This window comes from Protopterus annectens, chromosome 5.part0, assembly GCF_019279795.1.
Source record: "Protopterus annectens isolate FY-2018-M chromosome 5.part0, PAN1.0, whole genome shotgun sequence".
Classification (NCBI taxonomy): Eukaryota; Metazoa; Chordata; order Ceratodontiformes; family Protopteridae; genus Protopterus; species Protopterus annectens.
This window is the reverse complement of record NC_056735.1, coordinates 1,540,452,122-1,540,479,390: the sequence shown is the minus strand read 5'-3', so window position 1 is coordinate 1,540,479,390 and position 27,269 is coordinate 1,540,452,122.

The window sequence follows — 27,269 nt, the reverse complement described above, 5'->3', positions numbered from 1 at the left end:
AAAGAGGCTGAGTGCTGCAAGGAAGAAACAAAAGAGCCTCTAGGCACATGTTTTTTGACAATCAGTGGAACTAATTAAACATGCAAGAAGCACATATGCAGGGATTGCATATGAGAAACGTATGTGCACCTGGGCTATGCAGATAAACAGGGTTACTTTGAGACATTGCATTTATGGTTCTCTGTGTAATGGTCTGATATGGTTGATTCTCACCCAGTGGAAATGTTATGGGTGATTTTTTTAAATACTAGACCATCTAGATTGCTCATAGCTGGGCATTGCTCATCAAGTTGCTTGTATTACTGACTTGTTCAATATTTAGGCTTTCCTCACTCGTCCCTAGGAGATCAGTGGTCATGGATATGCACTTCCCAACTCTCTCTGTAACCATTTTGGTTGAGATGGGTATTCTAAGGTATTGTTGCAATTGCCTCATGTACACTGACAACCCACTTATTCTTAATAAAACAGTGTATGTGAAAGGTGTAAATAGACTTTAACATTGGAGGCACAAATCTCTCCTACAACAATACTAATTCTATAGAGGTTGTCAGTGACACCTGCACCTCACCTACTGCACAGGGAAAAGACCCTACACATAAAACTACTTATGCTGAGGCACTTACAGGTAACCTTCATAAAACACTAAGACCTCCTGCACAGTACAGTCAATGAAAGGGTCATTAGCCATCATGTAAACACTCCTTTAAAACACCACCAGCAGTAACACATAATAACAACATACACAATGCTTCCACTACGAAGCCCTTAAGGCAAACCAGTACACTGCCAAATCTCCTGGTTATTGGTGATTCTATACTGAGTAAGGAAAGAGTCATGATTATTTGCCTTTCTAGAGCTTGGGTCCATCAAGTCATACAAGCACTCAAGTTATTGCACCACAGGTATCAGTATGACTTGGCCATAGTCCATGAGGGTGTTAATGACCTGAGATGTTCTTCCCTTGACTATATGAAGCAAGACATGATCAAGCTCACTGACTTTGGGTCTCAGGCAGGTATGAGCCTAGCACTGAGCAACATACTACCTTCTCCAAGGATGATGCCGCATTGTCAACAGAAAATTATTGATTTTAACAACTGGCTTGGCTTCTGGTTTCAGTCCAGGGAGATACAAAATTTATGGCCTGGGAGAACATTGCTGATGGACCACACTGCTATGACAGGGATGGTCTGCACTTATCCCCTCTAGTGTATTGCATATTGGCAAAGACATTTTCCACCCCATAGTGCCTGCTAAACTGAAAAAAAAACTGCACCTCTTTCTACTCCATTTTGCTGTTTGCCATATTTATTACTGCTTGTTGGTAGCCTCATTAAATTGATGACAGTCTTCTTCTTCACTTTTGGCTGTTCCTGTTAGGGGTCACCACAGCCGGTCATCTGTTTCCATTTCTTCCTGTCCTCTGCGTCTTGCTCTGTCACACCAACCACCTATATGTCTTCTCTCACCACATCCATAAACCTAATCTTGGGCCTTACTCTTTTCCTCTTACCTGGCAGCTCCATCCTTAGCATCCTTTTCCCAATATGCCCAGCATCCCTCCTCACCATATATCCAAACCAACTTAATCTTGCCTCTCTGGCTTTATCTCCAAACCGTCCAACCTGAGCTGACCCTCTAATATACTGATTCCTAATCCTGTCCATCCTTGTCATACCCATTGCAAATCTTAACATCTTTAACTCTGCCACGTCCTGCTCTGACTCCTGCCTTTTTGTCAATGCCACCATCTCCAACCCATATAACATAGCTGGTCTCACTACCCTCTTGCAGACCTTCCCTTTCACTCTTACTGATAACCATTGGTCACAAATCACTCCTGATACTCTTCTCCACCCATTCCACTCTACCTGTATGCTCTTCTTCACCTCTCTTCCACACTCACTATTAATCTGAACTGTTGATCCCAAATACTTAAACTCATCCACCTTCACCAACTCTACTGACTGCATCCTCACCATTCCTCTATCCTCCCTCTAATTCACACACATATATTCTGCCTTAGTCCTGCTGATCTTCATTCCACTCCTCTCTAAAGCATATATCAACCTCTCCAGGGTCTCCTCAACCTGGTCCCTACTTTCACTACAGATCACAATGTCATCTGCAAACATCATAGTCCACGGGGACTCCTGTCTGATCTCATCTGTCAACCTGTCCATCACCACTGCAAATAACAAAGGGCTCAGAGCTGATCCTTGATGTAATCCCACCTCCACCTTAAAAGCATCCGTCACTCCCACTGCAAATCTCACCACTGTCAAACTACCCTCATACATATCCTGTACCACTCTTACATACTTCTCTGCCACTCCTGACTTCCTCATACAATACCACAACTCCTCTCTATTCACCCTGTCATATGCTTTCTCTAAGTCCACAAAGACATAATGTAACTCCTTCTGACCTTCTCTATATTTCTTCATGAACACTCTCAGAGCAAACATTGCATCTGTAGTGCTCTTTCCTGGCATGAAACCATACTGCTGATCACTAATCATCACCTCCCTTCTTAACCTAGCTTCCACTACTCTTTCCCATAACTTCAAGCTGTGACTGATCAGTTTTATCCCTCTGTAGTTACTACAGCTCTGCACACCACCCTTATTCTTAAAGATAGGTAACAAAATATTTTTTCTCCACTCCTCAGGCATCCTCTGACTTTCAGAGAAGTAGATGCCAAACAAGAGAGGTCCCAGGACTGAACTCTGAGGTACTCCACTTGTCACTTGTCTGGAGGTGGATTTGGAGTCAGCTGTTTTTACAGTGTGGTTTAACTGTTGTTGCTGTTTAACTTTTTTCTTCATACTGCAAGTGCTATTCTTTTGACTGTAAGTGATTAATCTGTCAAGTAGCATAGTTTAAATACAGGTCTGCAGCATCCAGAGCTTTAGCAGTAATAGCACCAGTAATTATTAGTTATGACCACTCCTCCTGGTGTGATTGTAGGGCAATTTCCTGTGCTTTCTCCTGCTAATGTGGTGCACTTGGGCATTCTGAGACAGTGTGGCAACTGTCTACTGTACACAGACAACCCTGTCCTCTTTCCTCCCAACACTCATACCTGTGAGAGATGCACTTATCACCAAATTGGAAGCAGTGCACACTCCAACCAAGACCGGACTAGCTGGTCAAGAGGAGAAGGTCAACACCTGCAACTCACTACACAGAACACACAGCCCTCCAAAACACTAACCGTCACAACCCATACATAGAAACATAAACCATATACCCACCTTCATAGAGGATCTCAGTAAAAACTTAACCAAGCAACACAACAGAGTCCCCCGAGACAGAAACACACTCCACCACCATATCACAACACCAACCTCAGAACACATAGCTCACCACAGCAGTGTGCCCCTCAACCTAAGCCCTTAAGGCAAAACACTTTGCCCAATGCATTAATCATAGGAGTCTCTATTGTGAGACACACTGATGTCCCACTCACTAGTTTGAACAAGGAGAAGATGACAGTCAGTTGTTTATCAGGTGCCAAGATCCGGCACATAACACATGCACTCAGGTCACTCCACAACAAGTACAAATATGATTCAGTCATTGTCCATGTGGGTGTGAATGACCTGAGACGTACCTCCCTGGTCTATATGAAAAGAGATGTGGTGGAACTCTTGGATTATGTGGCTTAGGCAGGTATGACCCTAGCCCTGAGCAGTAATCTACCGTCACCCAGAATGATACCACAGTATGAGCAGAAAATGATTGACTTCAACAATTGGCTAAGTTTCTGGTGTCATTCTAAGGGGATCCAGTATCAGTCTGCCTGGGATGACATGATTGACAGATCTTGATGCTTTGCCAGAGACGGCCTGCATCTGTCACCCCTGGGAATCGGATACTGGCTAAGGCTTTTGTCACTTATATAGTGCCTTTTTTAGGCAGTGCTCCACAGACCAAAATTCCACCATAACAGCTACAAACAAATGCAATCTGAGGGTCATGCTGCTCAGTGCTAGGAGTCTAAATCTCAAGATGCGCTCACTCGAAGCTCTCCTCAAAATGGAGAATGTCGACATCTGTGCTGTAATGGAGACCTGGTTTAAAGAGGCAGAAAGCACACCTGCACTCCCAGGCTACAACTCATTCCATGCCTTTCGGCCCCAAAATACATCTGGAAGCTCTAAAAGTGACGGTGTCTCCATATTCTTAAAGGATACACACATGTCTAGACTGATAGCCCAGCATAATGCATCTGAGATACTTCAGGTGCAACTAACACTGGGTAAGATGGCCATACAAGTCATAGCCTGCTACAGAACCCCAAACATGTCCCTTGACTCTCACTCCAAGTTTCTAATCACCCTGGAGTCTATCAAGGTCCAACCCAATTCTCTCATGCTGTGTGACTTCAACTACCCTTCCATTAACTGGGAAAACTATACAAGTACCAATGTACAGGCCCAACACTTTCAGGAATTTATCAATTCCAATGCCCTGGACCAGCTCATTCTGAACCCCAGTAGAGGAAGCAGCACCCTTGATCTGATTATCACCAGCATGGGAAACCATTGCTCCTCACCTATAATCAATTCCTCTCTGGTTAAATCCGACCACAAACTGACCACACTGAAAATTTTTTCTAAAGCTGATTTTGGGCTCCTAAAAACAAAGGTGGCTAACTTCTCAGCACCTATGCCAATGGAAAATAGCTGCACGACTGCAGAATTATACACCAAATCACTGTACAAGCACATACATAAATGCGTGGACCAAACAGAACTAAGATTCTCTGCTCCAAGAAAAGGAAGCCAATCTGGTGATCCCCAGCCATAAATAAACTACAACAGGAGGAAGAAACTGCTGCAGAAAAAAATAAAGTCACGAGACTGGAAAACCTCCCTTATCAGTCTCAACAAAAATCCTCTAAAGCCAGCTATGAAGGCAGAATTGCAGCTGACAACCACAAAGCCTTCTATAGCTATATCAAAAACCTCTAAGGCAATACCCAGATTTGCTCTGAGGTATTGCATAATGGCACCTCCTATACAGAGCCAACAGATATAGCCAACATGCTAGCTGACAGAGTCAGTGCCAACTTTACCCCCACCCCCACCCAAGGGCCCTATCACAATACCAGAAGAAAGCTTGATACCCACTATTTCTGTGGCACAGGTAAAAGCTGCATTGTCTAAAGCCAAGAATACAGCATCCATGGGACCTGATAATATCTCTGGCTCTGCCCTACATGAGCTACAAAATGAACTGGCACATCTGTGTGCCCTGTTCAATCACAGCCTTACCTCAGGCTATGTCCCTAATGAATGGCACATTGCTACAGTCATCCTGCTTCATAAAGTGGGAGCAACTACAGACCCTGGTAACTATTGCCCCATTAGCCTGATGAGTCTGTTATGCAAAGCTATGGAGTGCATCATCATGGACCTGCTTAACAAAGATATAGGCAATCTCCAAACTCTTGACCCCACATAGTTTGGCTTTGTCAAGGGGAGATCCTGCCTGCTGAACCTGGTTGACTTTGTTTGAGGCAGTCATCAAGGCTGCGGATGAGGGTAAGGCAGTGCATGCAGATTACCTCGACCTGGCCAAGGCCTTTGATACCATTCCCCACTCAGGTATCATTGATAAACTCAGCAAACTACACATCAGTCCTTACATAACTAGGTGGGTTGCAAATTGGCTCACAGACAGGACCTATAGAGTGAAATTTGCAAATTCCAAGTCAGATTGTAAACCAGTCACAAGTGGAGTCCCACAGGGCACGGTCCTTGGCCCTCTCCTGTTTGGCATCTGCTTCTCAGAAGTCCAGACCAACACATAAGGATTCTGGCTGACCAACTTCACTGATGACTGCAAGCTAGGAGTCATTATCAACTTCCCAAGTGATGCTGACATCCTACAAAAGGGCCTCTCTGAGAACAATGACTGGTGTTGGAACCATGGCCTGAAGCTTAACACCAAAAAATGCGTTATCATCCCCTTTGGAAAAAACTCAGTTCCCATGAATTACCACGTTGATGGGAGCCCACTGAACACTGAAGGGGCCATAAGAGATCTGAGTACCAAGGTCGACAGCCACCTCACCTTCAACCACCACATTGCCACTGTGTTCAGAAAGTTCTTCTACGTGAAACATCTTATAACCAAATGTTTTGGATCCAGGAAGAAAGAGGTCGTCAACCCTCTCTACTCATCCCTCATTAGACCAATCATTGAATATAACCTCCCATTTGTCATGTACCTGACCAGACACCTACAAGAGCTGGAGAGGCCAAAAAAGTACCTCACAAAAAAGTTCCTAGGCCTTAAACACATGTACTACATGGACAGACTCAAGAAACTTCAGCTTTTCTCAGTCTCTTATTGTCTACTTAGAGGTGACCTCTGCTTGTCTTACAAAGCCATGGCCGACCCAGCCCTACTTGAAATGCTACACCTAAAGAAATTCCAATCCCCCCATGTCATACACTCCAGAGATCACAACCTCCTTATTGCAATTAACATAACATGCTGAAGGGACAGGTTAATTTCCCAAAGACTGCCCATACTCTGGAATAAGCTTCACATTCATGTCAAGCAGAGCACCTTGCTGGTCCTCTTCAAGAGAAATCTTGATGAGTTGATGGGTAGCAGAAAGTTCACCCCAAGGATCACTCCAGTTGCCATATGGGATAGGGGTACTGTGAACTAACATCAGGTGCCTGGGCAATTTGTTTGGGCTAGGCTTGTAAAGGCTCCAGGGCAATTAGGCTAGTACACACCTATGAACCTATGATAGTCCTATTGACTTAACTGAACCTATGGAGGAATATCTGAAGGTGGTACTGCTCAATGCTAGAAGTTTTAAAAATAAACTATTCCCTGTAACACTTCTTCACCCTCGAGAGTGTAGACATCTGAGTAGTAATGGAGACATGGTTTAAAGTCACTGAGAGTAACCCCGCAATGCAAGGTTATAATGCCTTTCATACCTTTAGACCAGCTACTACACAGGAGGGAACTAAATGTGAAGGAGTGATAGTCTGACTTAAGATCAATCTTGCATCCACACCAGTTAAAGTGTATGACCCACTGGAACTCAGAAATGTGCAACTCATCATAAACAGCGTGTTGTACCATATCCTTGCAACATATAGGTCCTTTCCATATCCCAGGAAACCTATACTGTCTATCTCAATATACTAGGGACTTTTACTGTTCAAGACAATATGATATTCATGGGGGAATCTCAACTACCTCTCTAAACACTTGGAATCCTACACCAGTTTGAATGCACAAGGCCAATGATTCTTAAACATTATTATCAACATCCTAGAACAGTTGGTCCATTCTCTTGCCAGAGGTACAAACATCCCTGACCTTGTACTCATGATCATGGGGAGACAATGTTCCTCACCCAATGCAATATCTTTTCTCATCATATCTGAACATAAGGCAGTATTACTTAAAACAGAAAGTAAATCCAGGGATCCAGTAAAACCAAAAACTTTTAAGACCTATTCCAAGGCTAACCTGTCTCTACTAAGCAACACTTTGGTTAAATCCCAAGCACCTCAGACCCAGTAAGCACCATAGAATACACTGAGCTATTTACAAAATCTCTGCAGAGCCATATTGATTGGTGTATACAGCAAGCTCTGCCCACTTGTATAATGAATAAGGCAAACTCCAAAGGCAGGCTACCCTACTAGAATTACAGTATCAATCTGTTATACAACAAAACGTAAAAAATCTTGGCCAAGCATAGGAGAAAAAAAGTCATACATACTAAAAGCCCTGAAATGAATATGTTTTCCTCCCTTTACACCTTTGATATTATTACTGCCTCTTCTGTCCCCTTCTGTTTTACTTTTTCAGATGTTATAGGTATCTCTCCCCCTTTTATTTTGTTTCTTCTAGTTCCTTAATAATTCCTATTTGTCTTTTCACTACCACAAGAACTGAAATTAGTGTTGTTTTTCTCCTTTTTTTGCCATTCATTAAGTTTTGTGTATAGGCTTATAGTTTCTGTGATGACAGTTTTGGTCCAATATGTCCACTAAACTCCCTGCTACTTATGGCATAATGTTTAAGATGCTTATCATACATACATCATACATACATAAGGTACAACATTTAATTATAACCTTTAGGAAGCATGGCTAGGCTTAGCAAGGCCCCTCTGGGTTTGTTAGCCTAGTAATCATCTATGAAATTAAATCAGTCTCGCCCATTAAGAATAATGGGTGAACACAAACTTTGGAATTAGAAGCTGAAATAATGGTTAAGGTGTTTACCTCATTCACAGGTACAGGGCGCGATTCTTACCTCAGGTCACTGTTGGGCTATTGGCTAGGTCTGTAATAGTTGTTGAGTGAGTGGCCAATATATATCTATGAACATATGATAGTCTGCTGAAAGCACCAAGAAAAGTATGTTGTTATTGGCTCAATTAAATAAATGAAGCATTAATTTCACAGTAATGACTCTGAGTTTAAGCATCTTTACATCGTTATTTATACTGCAATTCATTTGGGTTGTACTATAGTATAATATAATATAATGCAATACAATGTAATACAATATAATATAATATAATTACTATGCTCCTTCATGAGCTCCACAGGTTCCCTGGCCTTTGTTAAGTGGGCTCCACCATTTGTTTGGAAGTGGGCCTCATGGTAACTCACTGTTAGTCCTATGGAGTGAGGAATTAAAAATGTATTTTGGTGTGGTTTTCCTTATCAGTGGTCACTACATTATCCTTAGCTGTTGCAGTAGCTACTAAGATGATATTACAATGTTGTTACTGCTTCTTGTTTTCCTGCAGATGTCCTTCAATATTCCCAGTTTGTAGCAGATGATGCCCAATCATCAGTCACCCCTGTCTTTACTCTGAAATAAGCAAGTTGGTCATCGATCACTTCATGCTATCTTCCCTGGTCAAACATATCAGCAACCTGAGTCTTTTCTCAAGCTGAAGTCACCTGTGGCACAGACATATACTCTGCCTCTGTGCCAATGGCGTTGCTAAAGTACATTATTTTTAAAGCAAGGTAGTGCAACTAGATTTCATCATTTACATCTTTCAGAATTGTGGAGTTTTCTCCCATTTGTCTTCATTTCTAAACACAGTGCAGAAATCAATAGTTATTTATCAGGTTTGCATACTTACAGTCAGCTGCATTCATTTCTTCAGACCTTCCTGTCTGCATGTTAAGGCATTTACAATTTTAACATTGCATAATGCAAAGATGAGTAAAACTTCCTGATTTGAAAAAAAAAAGATTTTGCCAACATATCTTCACCTGGGTAGACTCATGGAAGAATTATTAATGCAGGCAAAGTCTGAACTGTAGAGGCATGCTGAAGAAAGCAAGCTAAATTTTGAATATTTAGAACTTCATGTCCTGCCAACAGCTCAGCTCTGTTTTATAATCTTAGTATACAGTGCAGCAATGAGCTTGGTGCATTCCAAAGAATGTATCATTCTGATTAAGATAAATTAACCAGTCTATTCTATTATGTCTCTAGAAAGCTCATTGAATGCATTTATCAAACACTAATTAAATCAGATACACATTTTTCACTTAAAATGTTTTGTATCAGATAAATTAGTATGCAAGTAAGCACCTTAAGTTTTGACTAGACAATTATTGCTGTGGCAATATTTGAATAGGGAACAATCTCTGTGCTTTAAATTCATATGAACTCAGTATTCTTTGTATTTATGTCTTTATTTATTACTTGCTGTTTTGATGAAGACCACAGCACGTGTTGTGTTTCCAGAGGTCTCTTATGCGATCTGTTCTAGATAAATGCATTGCACAATTTGTCGGATTGTGAAAGTGGTGTCCATTGTTGTCAAACTGAAGGCTTTATGATACAGTCCATATGCAACTCCTTACTTAAATAACCAAGTCATAATTTACAAACTTCACTAAAATGTTAACATTTATACTGTGTCCTGAAGGGAATGTTTTTTTACATCTGAAAAATGCCAATATGGACGGGTGCCATTATGACATTATAAATCATAATCAGTAAACCAAGATATATCCTTATTAATATTTTCCATATCATTGCAAATATTTTACACTGCTGATTTAAATATTCCAGGATCATCCCTTCTTGCACAACAGAAGTGAGCTAACAGTTAAGAATATCACAATGCAAATAAAGTTATAATCAACCATTACACAATTTTAAAGCAGTATGAAATGATGCAATGCATACTGCAATGAAAGGAAGTATCCCTCATCATGCTTAAGTGTACACAAGTATGCAGTAACTGCAGTATGGCTGTGGCTGGAGTAATGTACATTAAATAAGGCCTGGCTGTGGATGATGTGGAATGAGGTAGATGCATATGATGAATGCTAAGCAATGGTGTTTAGGGCCTAGTATCTCCATTCCAGACAATACATTATTAAAATGGCAGATCAGGAACTCCTTGGTCAGTATAGTGTGGACTAAACCTGTCTAATGAAATATTAATGACTTATGCCACACGAACCTCACACTACCTGGTCAGCATAACTGGAGACCAGGACAGCAACAGACTTCCTCATCCAACAACCTGTAGGTGATATTCTAGGGATATCACAGTCATCTGCATTAGGGGTACTGTATGTTCTAACATAGAAACTGATGCATATTGAGGACAGAATCGCATTCCCTGCAACTCTCCTGGATTTATGAATCAATGCATAGACATTTTATAGAACAGCAGGCATATCTATGAGATTAAATTCAGGAATCAATGTCCCATTGAATGCAGAGACAGCAGTAAATGTAGTCAAGTATGAGTTCACCTTCAGCAGGTGTCCTGACTGCAGCACTGAGCACATTAACATCATGAGTGTGATGAGCAAACAACCTGGACATGTCCATGATACTTAGGTCTCACAGAAAGCCATGCCATGCAGTTTTAATGGAAAAATACCACATGGGAATGATACTTACATGGGGGTACCATGATTTTAATACTAAGCTGTGACATAACATTCATATAGGACAGGAATTGCTGCACAATATCATGGAAAAATTACATATGAACTAAGTATTTTGTATATTTCACAGGTAAGGGGTCCTCCGCACTACAGCCATAAATGATGACACTTTTAAACCATCAGTAGCAGTATGATGAAGAATGGAATAAGCTGGTGCATAGTTGAATGTGTAGCAGTGTTAGTGGAAACAGTTTGTGTTTTCTTAAATAGTGCTTAACTTTCTGGATGTTAGGAATATCCTCATAGATGTTCTTGGACTGTGTGATATCACATAACATGTGGCTGCAGAATAGCTAGCTCATGGGTGGACTGATGTTGGATGGACATAGTGTCTAACCAGATGCTGAAGAGAATGTCACCAATTAAGTACTACCACTGATGCAAGTCACACAGCAACCTATCACTGTCCACAAAGTAGGATGTAACTAGTAAACACTTACATGGCTTATAAGGCTCATAATATTTATGGCATTTCAGTGGTAGACGTGTTGTCTATATATATGTATATATATATATATATATATATATATATATATATATATATATATATATATATAAACTGTAATGTGCACAGAGAATGGTTATACACACACTTCTATCAATGGCATGAGAAATCTGCATCATAATGCAAGTTGTGTGATTACTATACCATACAAATTCTGTATTAGACAGATCATCCATTTACACAGGAGTTAAAAGCCTATAACATCATCATCTGTACATTGTGAAGTCTGCATAACTTGACTGTAAAATGGTTGCCATATGGAAAGAGGTAACAGATGTTACGCATCCTGGGTTGTGTTTTTGGCCACTCTGGTAGCCATGGCCACAACGTATGTTGTAAGAGGTGTCTCTATATGTCTTATGCTTACTGTCAAATGGATGTGCAGATACCAAACTGTGAAAAAATAGTGTAGTCCAGGCAGCAAACATCGAAGGATACATGTACTTACTGAGCATTGGTGAACCATTAGAATATGTCATTACTTACTTCTTACCTCCGGAGAATATTTGGGGTCTGAATGGAGAGATGACCAAATCAGCAAGAAAAGGAGAGTAGTATTATCACTGGAACTGAATCCATCCTCAAGTCTTCGTGAGTCCCTTCACACTGTGGACCCTGTTTTCACAAAATCTCACCAAGACAATACTGATATATAGAGTGGATTTTTATGCAGCCATATATCATGAAGAGGGAATTAAATAAGGCAACTGGGTACAGAGGTCTCAGGATAAAGAAAATGCCCAGTCCTGGTGTACGCACTGGTGCCAGGACTGAAACAAACATCAGTGTAAAATCCTCAAGACACAGAAACATTCATACAATGAGGTTAGCCCATTATCAGAGTAAGGATGCTCCCATTGTTATCAAAAGAAGTAGCAGTCAACACAAATCACAAAACATGACAGGCCAAAAAACAGCCATAAAGATGGCAGAGTAGATTACTAAGGAAAAGGAAGAAATTATGTATTGCTGCTATTATGCAAGAAGCTGTAAGCCGCATTGGTGCAGTCGTAGTATTGTCGCCTCACAGCAAGAGGTTCTCCCATTCAATTCTTAGCTGGAGCACCTTCTGTATGGAGTCTGCATGTCTTCCCCGCAGTCGAGTGGCGTTCGAAAGACATCCGTAAAATGGGAGTGCCTTTGTTAAAGGTTGGGCGTCGAGCTGGCACCTCAGCATGTTAAAAATCTACTGCCAATCATTAGTTGACTGGAGTTCCGCTGTGGCGACCCCTAACCGGGAAAATCCAAAAGAAGAACAAGAAGAACAAACTATTATGCAAGAAGCCCAGAATTATCAGGTAAAAGATATTCATAAACATTAAGAGAGAAATTAGAGGAAAGAAAAATACTTGCACAAGTAAAACTGTCAAAGCATCAAATAAGTGACAGAAGAAGTGCAAATATATAAAGAACAAAACCCAGAGATTTTTTAAAGTTATAAGAAAGGAACATGTACATAGAAAAGAAAAAAAAAGAGCTGATATGGTGCAATACTTATGCAAAGTAGAAGGCCAAACTAACCAATACAAAAAAACAGCTCCAACCATACTTAAAGACAAATACAGGCAAATGCATTCAGATATGGAAAACTTCACAATACAAAAAATAGGAAAACAAAGAGGAGATGTACAACAGAGGATTACTAAGTTAGCAGTTAAAGAAATAATAACTGAAGTTATAGATTATCTGGGACGTGATGGATTCAGTGTAGAAACTTCAACACAGGCTTTGTTTCCAGCATGATGGAACAAGAATTCCTCATTTTTTAATTTATCCAAAACTTTTGGGTTTCTGATATCATGATGGGAATGGACCCCATTCGTAAGTCAAAGTATGATTAAAGTTCATGAAATTAGTATTGTTTCAATCTTTGATGTTCGCCAAAAGTGCTCTTTGCAGCACCCGCAATTTCCCCAGTATTGACTCCTTTAGCAATTTGTATGGAGTTACATGTATTGGTAACATATCTAAATACGATCATAGATTTCTTTTCATAAGACCCGTTGCTCCTATTACTATTGGAACTGTCTGGGTTGGGTATCTTTTTTCCACATTGCTCTTGTTTCTGCCTGAAAATCTTAATATTTTATGATGTTGTGGCTCTCTGTACGCAAGACACTGTAGTCACTTGGTTCAGCGATTTCAATGATGAATGCTACTTTTGTCTTCTTTTCACAGACCACTACATCTGTTTTTCCCTCATCTATCTTTTGAACTGTTGGTAATGGGTGATCCCATCTGATGCAGACTTCATCATTTTCTATGATGCTTTGTGGCTCATGTTTCCAGTGTTTTTCAACCACTTCAATACAATAATGTTTGTACAATCCCTAGTGCAACAGTCTTGCCACTTTATTATGCCATTCAGTATACAATCCTTCTGCCATTAGTATGTCACAACCAGCAACAAGGTGTGCGACTGTTTCCAGTTTTGTTTTGCAAAACCTACATTTGTCTGTTTCTCCCACATGTTCAACGGACTTTGTAAATCAATGTGTACGTAGCCCACTATCTTGGGCCACCAATATTAACCTTTCATCGTTTGGTTTGAATTCACATTTCCTTAACTATTCCTGCATTCAGTCTTGATCAACATGATATTCTTTCAGAAGTCTTCTATACTTGCAACTGTATTTATGCATTTTCCACATTTTTTTGCCTTCTCATCTGATCCTTCACCTTATATTCTTTCTTTTGTTTTGTTTTTTTTTGGTTTTATATCCATTCCTGCTTGATGCTGATATGCTTCTGCTAGATGAAGCAAGGAAGTCATCTTAGATTAATTCTTCTCATGTTTCAAAACTTTCACTATGATTGGGTCTCGTGAGGTTAGCAGATATGTGTGCAGTCTCATGATTGCAGATCTGTACATGTAATCAATTTCAAGGAGGCACATACATCCTTCAGAATGGGGAATATATAATCTTGGTATGCACTGATTTTTATAAATCATTTGGTAAGCATGAAGCATCCATCTTGTTTTTCTTGTCTAATCTATCCAACACCTTTTGTGGCCAGTTAGTCACTCCAAAACTGTAAGTTAGGACAGGAAGAACAAATTGGTCTGTAGCTAGAATTTTATTCCTAGATGTCAACACTGTTTTCAGGATTAATTTAAGTCTTCTAAAATATTCCTTACTAAGTTTTATTTGCACTTGTTCATGTTGCATTGTTGATCATTAGTTCCCAGATATTTATAAATCCCTCTTGCTCAAGTTATTTTATATGACATTGCTGTCCCAAAACTGATGTTTTCTTGGCGTTGCAGTTTTCCTGCTTTAAAGGTTGCTTTTGCACATTTATCAAGACCAAGTGCCATTCTTATATCATCTGAAAAAGTTTTGACTACTTGCAGTTGTGATTTCAGTTGCTCATCATCGACAAAAAGATGTGAGGTCTTTAAGTGTTGTTTTCTAGGAGCCAAATCTGTTAAGTAGACAGCTTAAAGGGTTATGGCAAGATTAAATAGCAGCAGTGACAGGGAGTCATCCTGGGATATCCCCCTTTGAATTTTTATCCTGGAATAATAATTTGTCCTTCATCGTGGCTTAATTGCAAAATAGTTTGCCATTGTTTCATGGCCTCTGTAATGTAGTTGATCAGTGTAGGGTGTATCTTATACATTTTAAGCACTCTTTTATCCATGAATGTGGGATACTGTCAAATGCTTTTTGTAGTCAATCCATGCCATACTTAGATTATTCCCCCTTTTACAGTTCTCCATTATGACTTTATTTAGCAACAGACAATTCTTTGTTCCATATAACTTTCTTTTATTGCTTTTTGTTCTATTGCCATCATTGAATTTTCTTCTAAATGACTGTAAACTCTGTCAGCATCAATTCTGGTATATTGCTTATATGTTGTCGGAAGGCAAGTTATTGGTCTATAATTTTTAAGATAACTTGCAGGTTCACTCTTAAGTAGGAGCATTGTTTTTCCTGTTGTTAACCAAGTTGGTGTCTGTTCAAGGTGCACATATAAATAGTTCTTACTTATGGCTAAATCTTCGTGTAAAGATGTCAATACTTTTAGCCAGAAGTTAAGTACTGCATCTGGCCCTGGTGTTTTCCAATTGGAGCTTCCCCAAAGTAAGGAGTAGCAGGTGGAGAGGGGGGGTATCTGCTGAAGAAGTATGGACATGGGAAAGAAGACATCTGGTGTGGTAAAATATTTATGCAAAGGAGAAAGCAAAACTAACCAATATAAAAAAGCAGGTCCCAAAATATTTGAAGTGAAATACAGGCAAAGGCACCCAGACACAGGACATTTCACAATACAAAAGTGAGAAAACAAAGGGGAAAGTAGAAAAGAAGATGAGTAAGGAAGAAGGTGAACAAATTGAAACTTAAGTTATACATTATTTGTGAAGTAAAGTATTTAGTGTAGAAAATCTAACAAAGGTAATGCAACAGCATAATAGAACAATGTGTCTCCCAGATTATGGAGAAACAGGTAGAGCAGGAGGCATCTGAAGACTTGGCACCTGCGATGCTATGGAGCCTTCTGTAGGGAACCAGTGCAAAAGTCCATTTGAAGCTGCACAAGAAGGGAAGGAGCAGGAAACAGTAGCAACTCTGACACAGGTAATGTTGTAGAGTGATGTTCCAGTGACTTCCTATATGAAAGAACAATGGATGGTGCTGGAAACAGCTGAAGAGAATATGTCACAAGAAGATGTTCTGGAGCATTCTGTAGAATACTTAAAGGGAACAGAGAGCAAAAAAGGTGCTCTCGGTCTAGAAGAAAATGATAAGGGGAGAGCTGCTTGATTTAATAGGGATGGGCAAACATATTAAGATCGATGAAAGAAATATATTGCAGATAGTAAATAAGACCCCAAATGTCAGAAGTCTGTAAAACAGATTGCCCATACATGTCAAGCAGAGTGCCTCTTTGGACCTCTTCAAGAGGAACCTTGATGATTGGATGGGAGAAAGGAAATTCACCCCAGGGATCACGTCAGTCGCCGTGCTAGACAGGGGTCCAGGAAAGTAAATAATGTGGGAAGAAATAGCCAGGGAATTGCTATGGCTAGGCTTGTATAGACCCTAGGGCTGATAGCCTAATACCAACCTATGAACCTATAAAACTGTAATCATGACTATTAAGAGAAAGTTTATGACATACAGAAATAATATAGGATAAGCTACTGTGCAGGTAAATTACTAAGAGATAAGGTCTTGCCACAAAAACAAAGAGCAATAAAAAAAAGGAAGGGGGATATAAAATGCCACTAATGAAGCAGTGAATTGAGAAAACTATAAAGCAATTAAGACAAGAAGTATCACTATTAGAAGAATAAAAAAAATCAAATACTTAGGATGACAGATGTGGTAACAGCAATGCACAGTATCAAAACACACCAGGATCTAGCATATACTACTGCAAATAATAAACTAAAAATATCAGCACAGGCAGAAAAACTTAGAAGATATACAGATAAATATAAGGGAAATGTTCAAAATAAGCAATTCTTTGATGATCCAAAAACAATTTTATAAAGAACTTGGAAACAAAGCAAAAGGAATAGAAACACCACCAATATTTTGCTCTATTTATTTGATAAGTTTTTCTGCATAGCTGCCTAGTTTGAGCATTTTCTGGCTTGTTAAACTTGATTTCTGCATTAGTAGCTGTATTTAGAGCACAACCAAAAGCTTTTTACTGAATTTCCTGTTTGCATTTAATTTTAAAATTGTTTTTTTCTCAAAACTTGCATATTTTCTGTCTTTGACCTAGCACTCTTGTGTGGGGTCATTTACTGCACTGTTATAACTTGATATTACTTGTGAACCTCTGCTATCTCTGAAAAACAAAAACAAAAAAAAATCTTGCTTTTTTCCCACTTTTCTGAGATTTAAAAAAGTTCAAGTTACAGGCTTGCTGTTCTTGAACTGTTTTGTAAGTTTCTGTGAGGCCATTTTTGCTTGGGCTAGAGGAAACTCTCTCTGTTGATCAGTGGCAATGTAAAACATTGAGCTGCTTCCCTGTCCCCCGTGGGAGTGGTTACTGACTTGAAACTGTAGCTTTATTGGCCGTTTTGGGTCAATTCCTGGCTCTTTCCAGCCCCTGCTATCAAGCACGCTTTAGAGTGCTTTAGCGCGATTTAGCGCGCAGTTGCCACTAGAGCAGCATCGGGCAGCGCTGGTTTAACAAGGTTAAACTTTTTCTGGCTCCATAAAGTCTGTTCTTCATTTTTTCCCTTAGAACTGCTCTACTAGTAATCTAAACAGTATATCCCTTAACTAAAAAGCGCAGCACTTGTTCCTAAAAGCTTTTACTTGTCTTAAAAGCATCTTCTTTTCAGGTTTAGCACTTCTGTATTATACAAAGTCCCTCACTAGCAACCCTCCCCCCCAGGAGTACCCACTTCCTTACTAAGTCCTCTCTTATTCAGTTACACCCCTAAGTTCTAAATTTCTCTAGCATGTCGAAGGGCCAGATGCTGGCATCCTCTCCTGTCCAGTTGGTGAATTTGGGAATATTGAGGCAATGTTACAATTGCCTCATGTACACTGACAACCCTCTCCTCCTCCCACATAACACAAATACTTGCGAGAGATGCAGCTATTTAGCCAAACTGGAAGCTGAGCTCTCTCAACTCAGGACTGGCAAGACCAGACAGGAGGAGAAGGCAGCTACACACACCACAAAACCAGTCTCACATAAAGCTATCACAACAATGAATCAAGCACATAAACACACAAAGTCATGCTCGGAGGCTCTGAGCAAAAATTTTCCTAATGAGCAGAGGCCGCCAAAGCAGACATCCAAGCAACTGCCACCTCATGACACACCACAGGCAACACATAAACCACAAAATCAGTGTGCAAAGCAGTCACAGCCCTTAAGACCAAACACAACACCAAACATACTTGTCATAGGTGACTCCATAGTCAGACACACTGACGTCCCACTCACCAGGCTGAACAAGGAGAGGGTCACAGTAAGCTGCCTATCGGGCGCTAGAATCCACCACATAACACAAGCACTCGGGTCACTCCACAGCAAGTACAAATATGACACAGTCATTGTCCATGCTGGTGTGAACGACCTGAGACGTACCTCCCTGGACTACATGAAAAGAGACATAGAGGAGCTCTCTGATTATGTAGCCCAGGCGGGTATGACCCTGACCCTGAGCAGTATCCTTCCTTCACCAAGAATGATGCCACAACATAGAGACAATATGATCAGCTTTAACAATTGGCTTAATTTCTGGTGTCATTCAAAGGGGATCCAGTGTCTGTCTGCCTGGGATGACATGCTTGACAAGCCACGCTGCTTCGCAAGGGAAGGCTTGCACCTGTCACCCCTGGGATTCCGGATATTGGCTAAGGCTCTTGCCACCCCCATAGTGCCTTTTTTAGGCAAGGCTCAAATTCTAAACCTACCACCCTAGAAAATAAAAATGGGAAGAAACTAAGGGTAATGCTGCTCAATGCCAGAAGTCTAAATCTCAAAATGCACACACTCGAGGCCCTTCTCAGTATGGAGAACATCGATGTCTGTGCTGTGACTGAAACTTGGTTCAAGGCTCCTGAGAGCACCCCGGCACTATCAGGTTTTAGCTCATATCATGCGTTCCGGCCCCAAAACCCAGACCACACCACAAAAGGAGGGGGTGTATCCATATTCATCAAGGATACCCACACCTCCAGGTTGGTGGCAGCGCATGAAGCATCGGAAACCATCCAGGTGCAATTAACCATAGGCAAAACTGCTCTACAATTTGTAGCTTGCTACAGGCCACCCTCTCAAACTCAGGAACCCCACACAGCCTTCCTGAAGACACTGGAGGGTATAAATGTATCTCCAAACACCATTATATTGGGCGACTTCAACTACCCAAATATAGACTGGGAAAATTACTCAAGCCCCAACTTTCTAGCCCAAAGGTTCCTGGTGTTCATAAATTCAAATGCCATGGAACAACTAGTCACTGTTCCCACAAGAGGAGAAAATATACTAGATCTCATCATCACAAACATGGGGACAAAATGCTCCACACCGGAAGTATATCCCTCATTGGTGAGATCAGATCACAAACTTATCTCACTGGAAATCCACATCCCTCCCCCACCCCAAACAAAAAAGACCACAGTGAAGAACTTCTCTAAAGCAAACTTCACGCTATTCAAGACTGGTGTGGTATCCTTCAAGGCCCCTGAGCCAGTGGAAACCACAATCCAAGCTGCGGAAGCCCTTACAAATGCCTTCTACGAACACCTCCAGGACTGCATGGATCAGGCAATCCCTAATAAAACCAAGACTCTTTCCACCAAGGGCAAACGTCCAGTCTGGTGGACCCCAGCCATAAACAAACTTTACAATAAGAGGAGAAAGCTGTTACATGATAGAGCAAAATCCATAAAAGAGAAGACACCCTTGATCATTATTAGTAAAAAAATATGAGCACTCATAAAATCATCCAAGGCCAACTTTGAGAGAAAAATTGCAATAGATTCAAAAGACAATCATAAGGCCTTCTTAAGCTATGTTAGAAACCTGGGTGGAAACTCCCAGATATGCGCAGAATTAGTCCAAAATGATACAAAAATCACTGAACCCACAGACATTGCCAACATACTGGCAGACAGGTTCAGTGCAAACTTCACCCCCCTCTCCCCCCCAAAAAGAGAGATAACTATCCCAGCGGAGTGTAGTCTCCCAGACATCTCAAATGCGCAGGTGAAAGCTGCTCTCTCTAAAGCTAAAAACACAGCATAAATGGGACCGGATGGAGTCCCCGGCTGTGTGCTACACGAACTCAACGAGGAACTAAACCCACATATAAGGCAGCTGTTTAATCTTAGCCTTACCACAGGATACGTGCCCAAGGAGTGGCGTACGGCAACTGTGGTCCCACTCCACAAAGGCGGTGCCTCTACGGACCCTGGTAATTACCGCCCCATAAGCTTAACAAGTCTGGTCTGCAAAGCTATGGAGAGGATCATAATGGAACTCATAAACAAAGTATAGGGGACTTGCAGACATTGGACCCGACCCAGTTTGGCTTTGTCAAGGGCAGATCATGCCTTTTGAACTTGGTCGACTTCTTCGAAACAGTCACCAAGGCCATTGATGAGGGAAAGGCAGTCCATACAGCCTACCTTGACCTTGCAAAAGCTTTCGACACAATACCCCACTCGGGTATTATAGAGAAACTTACCAGCTTAAATGTAAACCCATATGTCACAAGATGGGTTGCAAACTGGCTAAAGGACAGAACCCACAGGGTTAGAGTTGCTGGCACCATGTCAGACTCCAAGCCGGTCACAAGTGGTGTCCCACAGGGCTCAGTCCTTGGCCCCCTGTTGTTCGGCATCTACTTCTCAGAAGTACAGGCAAACATAGGAGGACTATGGCTGACAAAGTTTGCAGATGACTGCAAACTGGGCGCCATAGTAGAAAGTACATCGGACACAGATATCCTTCAGAGGGGTCTCACAGAAACTGATAACTGGTGCCAGAGCCATGGCCTGAAGTTAAATGCCAAAAAATGTATAGTCATACCCTTTGGGAAAAACAAGGTAACTCCAAGCTACCATGTAGGTGGCAATCCATTAAGCACAGAAGAGGTTATCAGGGACCTGGGGACCCAGGTTGACAGTGGCCTTTCTTTTGACACTCACATTGCTAAAGTGGTTAGAAAGACCTTCTACATTGCCCACCTGATCATGAAGGGATTCACATCCAGATCAAGTGAGGTCATTGTTCCCCTGTACTCTTCACTTATCAGACCAATGATCGAGTACAATGCCCCATTCGGGATGTATCTCACCCGACACCTGCAGCAATTGTAGAGACCCCAAAAGTTCCTCACCAAAAGGATAAAGGGACTCCAAAATCTGTCATATGCTGCCAGACTGAAGAAACTCCAGCTCTATTCAGTCGCATACCACCTGCTCAGAGGTGACCTGTGCCTGACATACAAGGCCATGTCCAACCCGGAATTAATGGACATGCTCCACCTCAAAAAATCCAAATCTACCAGATCCACTAGAGCAAGCGACTTAAACCTTAGCACAGATATAAATAGGACATGCTGGAGGGATAGATTTGTCACCCAGAGACTCCCTATGCTGTGGAATAAAATCCCGGTCCATGTGAGGCCGAGCATCTCGCTGGCTCTGTTCAAGAGAAATCTTGACCGGTGGATGGGAGATCGTAGGTTTACCCCGGGAATCATCTCTGTGTCACTGCTGGACAGAGGCACAACAAACTAATGGGCACAGTATTTTTTAACATAAGGGGTGGCGTAAGCCACAAAACTTTGGGCTAGGCTTATAAATGCCTTAGGGCAGATAGCCTAGTATAAACCTATGAACCTAATAAAAGAAGAAATAGACTCATTTTGGACAAATATTTATGATGACCCTGCGGAACATAATATAGATGAAATTAATGAAAAGAGTATATAAAATGTGATGACAGACAGAAATTCAAGCAAAGTTAAGAAAGGCTCCTAAATGGAAAACTCCAGGCCCAGAAGCAGTGCCTAACTTTTGGCTAAAAGCATTAACATCTTTGAGCAAAGATTTAGCCCCGAGTAAGAATTACTTACATACACATCCTGAACATTCACCAACGTAATTAACAAGAGGAAAAACAACACTCTTCCCTAAGAGTGAACCTGACAAGCCAACCTAAAAACTTAGACCAATAACTTGCCTTCCAGGTATATACAAAATATGTACTGGAACTGATGCTGTTGTAGTTTAGATGCTGTCAGAGTTCAGAGTCCTTTAGAAAGTAAATTCAATGATGGCAATAGAACAAAAAGGTTATAAAAGAAAATCATACAGAACAAAGGATTATTTGTTGCTAAATAAAACCATAATGGAGTTATGTCTTGGATAAATTACAAAAAAATATTTGACATCATCCTGCATTCATGGATAAAGGAATGCTTACAAAAGCAAAATATTCAGTATATTGATCAATTGCAATACAACAATCATGAAACAGTGGTAAACCACTTTGTGGCTAAACCATGACAAAGGGCAAATTATTATCCCAGTGATAAAAATTCAGAAGGGGTATTTCAGGCTGATTCTTTGTCACCACTGCTTTTTGTCTTGACTGTGACCCATTAAGCTGTTTACTTAGTTCAAGCTATGATTACAATTTGTCTTCCAGAAAACAACCTTGTATAAAGACTTATCTGCTTTTTATGGCTGACATAAAACTGTATAGTTCATCAGATGAGAAGTTGAAAGCAGAACTGCAAGTGATTAAAACTATGTCAGATGATATAAGAATGTCATTTTTTCTTGAGAAATATGCAAAATTGATTTTTAAAGCAGGAAAGTTGCAGCCACCACAAAAATATCACACTGGGATATGGATGTGACATAAAGTAACTTGATCAGCATAGATTGTATAAATATTTGGGAACTAGTGAAGGATCAGCAATAAAAAATAAACAAATACAAATAAAACTCAGTAAGGTAAACTTTAGAAAATGAAGATTTTTACAGAAGACAGCCTTGATACCAAGGAATAAAGTCCATGCTGTAAACCAGTTTGTTCCTCCTGTTCAGCCTTACAGTTTTGGAGTGATTGACTGGTCCCAAAAGGTACTGGATCAGTTGGATAGGTTAACAAGAAAAATGGTTCACGGTTATTAAATAATGTATAAAAATCAGTGTATACCAAGATTATATATTTCTCGTTCTGAAGGAGGTAAGGGCCTCTTCAAAATTGACTATATGTACAGATCTGCAGTCATGATACTGTATGCATTTCTATTGAACTCACCAAATTCAAAATTAAATCTCCCCCTCAAAAAAAATAATAATAATTATAAATTTTAGTTTTTCAGCAAATTTCATTCACTTTAGATTCATTCTAAAGTAATCATTATTTGTATGTTTACTCTTGTGAATATTTTTATGTTATTGGAAGATCATATTTGTGTGTGTGTGTGTGTGTGTGTGTGTGTGTGTGTGTGTGTGTGTGTGTGTGTATATAAATATATATATATATATATATATATATATATATATATATATATATATATATACACATATATATATATAAAATCAAGCCACTACAATGATCCAGCACTCAATAAAGCACATAATAAAATGGACAGGAGCCAAATAATAGCAAAAAAGAAGAAATTCTCTTCTTTATTGTACGTTTGATGGGTATACTTAAAAATATCTAAACAATATAATATAGACATATCAGATACTGAAACCAAAAATATCTTAAACCAAAAGTATCTAAACATGAAATATCAACATAACCTAACCACATCCAAAACTAATGTCCCCTTGCATCACTTACAATCCCTGCTAATAATATACACATAACTCTGAAGTCACATGACAGTTGCAAAAGGGCATAAACCCTTCCCTAGTATAGCTTTGACTGTGTCAATATTTTGTGTTTAGATATTTTTCAGTTTAGATATTTTTGTTGTCGATATTACGATATTTAGATATCAAATGTTCATAATAGTGACCACTTTATAGCCAATTTAAAATGACCAAAACTATGAAAAATTTAAATTCATTTTTTTGTGGGGTAAGCCACATTGACCCACCTACTTATATATGCTAACTCTAAAATCACACAACATCATGGTAAGGTAAGGTTAAATTCTACTAACCCACTGCAATGTGATCCCATGCAACAGGCTGTCAACAAAAATCTCAATTTCAAAGAACTTTGCTTATACAAACATTCACTTTTTTACAACAGAAAAAAACATTTGCTCATATAAGTGCTCAAGTTTTCAAATTGTGACCATTTAAATATATATATATATATATATATATATATATATATATAGAGAGAGAGAGAGAGAGATGCATTCCTGCAAAATAGCTTAAAAATTCACTTTTGAATTTTGCCAGTATTTGATTGAACACAGGTCTTGGTACACTGGAAGGCAGGAGTTGGCCTTTTTCCTGATTGTAATAAAATCTTGGAGCTGTTAGATATAAGTACCAGGTGGGGGGGCATTGTATTTTTTTATTTTTGTTAATCACGCAGAATCAATTTTTTCTTCACTGTCTAAGTGGATTTTGAAAGTTTAAGCACTTGCCATATGCTTTTGACACCTTTTTTTGTCTTACTTTTGATGTAATGCAAAATAAATATATATCTATGGATAGATTTTAAACATGCACTCCTTACCTTGAAAGCTGTTATATAGGTACCACAATGGAAAATGAGTAAAATGCACCATGCCATACTGTTTCAGTGAAATGGATCTTCATGTCTATCCATAGAAAACATAATCCCAATCCCTCTTAGTAAAGTTTTCAGAATATGTGTGTTTAGGTACATACTAGAGTTAGGACTGTAATCCTCCTCTTAAGGGACTTGTATGCAACTCAGTGTTTGATGTTGGCTTAGTAATTTTACTATAATCCATACAGGAATTTTTGATGGTGTACCATTCCAGTAACAGAAAAGTACTAAATTCTGAAGAAATACATATTAGTGAGGTTTGGTTACAAATACATTTTTTCAGGAATATCTTCAGAAGGAGGTTAGATAAATATATTAGTGAGGTTTAGGAGGGTGGGGGGATGAAAGGGTTAAATGGAAGGAGGGATGATTGCGAGGAAATGAGGTAAGGATGGGGAGGGGCTTATGGGGTTTCGGCAAGTGTAGCTGAGTAAGGAATCACATTTTGGCATGAACTTGCTACAGAGCATGATTACGCCCTCTGGGGTCTTTGGTGGTCAGGTAGGCTTTGGAGTTGATGGTGGTGTGGAGAGTGAGGTGAGTGTGGTTTCCAGTCTATTGGGGCCCTAGTGGTGAAGTTGATGCTTTGGTTTTTAAGTTTGCTACAGCGATTCACTAAAGTTAAACATTAATCTGCATATTTGTGAGTGTAGATTTTTTCCCTCATTGTGTGGTTGTTGGGTAGTAATATTGGTATAGTGACATTTACTTAAGTTGGAGTTGTGTTGATCAGGGTACAAATGGGTTCTGTTTGTTTGTTTCGTCTTCAGCACATATATATGTGTATGTGTAGCGTGCTCTTTGAGGCATGGGAAGTATGGTGGAGCATAACGTACTGCCATAGTTGAAACTGGGTTGCTGTCCTAACTATGTACTGAAAGCTTGCTCTGGTTTTGGTTTGGTGTCATGGGCATTCAGTTGGCTCTCTTTTGACTCCTGGGTTTTTTTCTGTTTAACTTTATTAGGCTTGACCATGTGTTCCATCCACTTTCTAAGCTGTGGGAGCTACGTAAAAAAAAAAAAAAATCTCCTGCTGTCACTGTATTCAGCTGAGCTGTACATTTTATGGTAGGCTGTATTCATATGATGCTATCTACACATGGGTGCATTTGCATTTGGAAAGATTGTAGCCATTGGCATGATATTTATGGGGAGAGACTGAGGACCACTGTTAAAGGGTTAGTACCAAGGGAAAAATGAAAGGGTGCATATTGATTTGGACATTCATTTTCTGTTAAACTGTAAAACACAGTAGGGTTAAAGTTGGTTAGCGGTCATTGTTGGCTGTGCGGTTAGAAAATGGGTTGTTTTGTGGGCAGGAGAGAGACATCTCTGCTGTTACAGGAAGTTTTGTTTGGTGTCTTGGTGAATGGGGGATTGCTGCTGTTACAGAGTGTTGGTTGGTTATTGTGCCACATTCTGGGCTATATTTCCTCAGTGGTGATCGGTGGTGGCTTTTGCTGGCTCTGAGTGCATTAGTTGATGATTAGCACTACGCATGAACAGTGTGGAGATAATAGGCAGAGCCATGCGCTTTCTCCTCACACAAGCACACATGCAAAACGCTTGTCAAAAAAAAAAAAAAAAAAAGAGAAGTGCATTGAGTTTGTGGGTTTGGTTTTCAGCTTTACAAACTCTTTCTTTCGCCTTGCTGCCGGGGTTCTATTGATGCCTATCCTGGTGTGGGGTGCATCAGTGGAATCCAGTTATCATGGTGCATTTCACGGGTTTGGAGCCTCTATGGTTGTGTTGATTGCATGACATAATTCTGGGAGCTGGAATCTGTGATCATCTCTTAACTGTTCAGATTTTGGCAGAATGTCCAGATTTTGCCTCATATTTTGGTCTGTTCCTCATACAATTTGTGGTTTGCTGAGAAGTCACTGAGGACTGAGGTCACTAAATAATGACATACTCCTGAGTTTCAGACTTCACACACACACACACACACACACACACACACACACACACACACACACACCAAAATAATGTTTATATATATGAAACACACATGCACATATAACATGAGGACACATCCACCCTTAATGCATAACATGCAGTCACTCATGCAATATCAACCACCTTTGACAAAGTCCACCAGCAAATGGGCAGATTTACACAACATATACATAAGGCCACGGCATCAAAGTCCAAGGAGGTCATAGTGCCATTTTATTTGGACTTCTTCAGACCCATCATTAAGTATGATGTCCCCTTCATCATGTACCTGACCAGGCATGTGAAATGAATGTGATTTTCAAGGGCAGAAAAGTTTTAATGCCAAGCCTGTTTTCACTGCGAGACTGTATTGCTTTGTATAGCAGATGTATATCAGTGTTTGTACTATAAAATTTAAAATAAAAGTTTTAAAAGAAATCCAAATAATCAGTGTAGAAGTAAAGCATAAAGCAGTATGCACATTACTGTTTATGGTAAATGGGGAGAAATAGCCAAGTAATGGGACAATGGAATGGCTTCAGAGTGGAGGGCTGTGTATGGGGGGCCCCATTTGACCATTATTTTGTGAGGGGGAGGGGCGGCAAACTCAAAGACAGCCC